This window comes from Penaeus monodon, chromosome 29 (assembly GCF_015228065.2).
Source record: "Penaeus monodon isolate SGIC_2016 chromosome 29, NSTDA_Pmon_1, whole genome shotgun sequence".
Taxonomy (NCBI): domain Eukaryota; kingdom Metazoa; phylum Arthropoda; class Malacostraca; order Decapoda; family Penaeidae; genus Penaeus; species Penaeus monodon.
The window spans coordinates 13,520,053-13,521,463 of NC_051414.1; positions in this window are offsets into that span (position 1 = coordinate 13,520,053).

Here is a 1,411-nt window from a genome sequence, read left to right on the forward strand (position 1 = left end):
CCGGGTTTAAGGGGGGTTTTTTATCGGGATTCCCTTTTGAAGGCCCGGCCCGACCGGGGGGTTAAAATTGGAAACCAAAGTGTCCAAAAACAATTGAGTTCATTGGATTTATTTGAAGTAAAGGACCCCAAACCCTTCCCCCAAAAAGGGGGGCCACCTGCTTGGAATTCCTTCAATAAAGGGGAATTCCGAACAATGTTTGGTTCAAGAAAATTAGGGTAAAATGTGTGGGGGGAAAAGGGCCTCTTGGTTCTTCCTGTTAAAACCGGGATTGGGCAACCCCTGTTTTGGGGCCCCTTTTTAAGAGGATTTGGCGAGGACAGAAAAGGGTAATTTTTGAAAAGGCTTATAATTTTCCCCTTTTCTTTTGGTTTGTTTCCCCAAGTTTTAAAGATTGGGGGGTTTAAATTTTTTGGCCAAACCCTTTTTAAAACCGGAAAGAAAAATTTTCCCCAAAAGGGAATGAAATTTTTGCCCCCCAAAAGTTAAAATTGGATCCAGGAAGCAAAAAATGGAAGGCGTATTTTCTTCTCTTTTTAGCGGGAATTTTTTAAAAACCTTTTTTTTGGTTTGGAAAGGGGTAGAAACCCCAAAAACCCCAAAAGGGCCGGGAAAAAGGGGAAAACTTTTTCCCGGGTTTTTGTTTTTTATCCCCCTTTTAAAATATTTTTCCCCCCTTCTACTAAAATTTGGGAAACCCATTGTAACCAAAAAAAAATTTTAAAAAAGGGAATTATTTGGGGAAAGAATCTTTTTAGGGGGTTGAAAAAAGTTAAATGTTGCCCTTTCAAAAATTTACTGAGGGAAGGTGGGGGAAAGGGCCAAGGATTGTGGCTTGGGTTTAATTTCAAAAATAGGGGGGTTGCCCCTTCCTTTTCCCCAAAAATTTTGTTTTTTAACAAATAAATTAAAAACCCCTTCTTTTTAGGTGCTTTTCCAAAGGGGGTTTGAAAAGGTTACCACCAAACCCTTTTGAAATGACCGCCCAAAAAGGGGAAGGGAATTTTCCCCCCCAAAAAGAAAATTTCAAAAAAAGAATTTTAAGATGTATTTGTTTTTTTAAATAAAGGGAAAAAATCATATTTTATTGGAAACTCTTTTTAAACATTGGGAAAAAAATTTCCAAATATACCCCTTTTTTTTAAATTTTTCTAAAATTTGTCATTGAAGGGAGGGAAAAAATTTTAAATTTTGTGGTTTTTAAAAAACTTTTATTTTAGGTATTTTTTCCCCCCAAAACAAAAATTAGGGGGAAGTCTTTTCAAAAATTTTTTTGGGGGGAAGTTAAACCCACCCCCAATAAACTCTAGTCCTATACCAATTTTTTTGTTTAAATGTTTACCCTTTTCCTGAAACCAGAAACCTTATAAAACCCCAACCCTTTTGAAAATTTACCACCCCAAAACACACC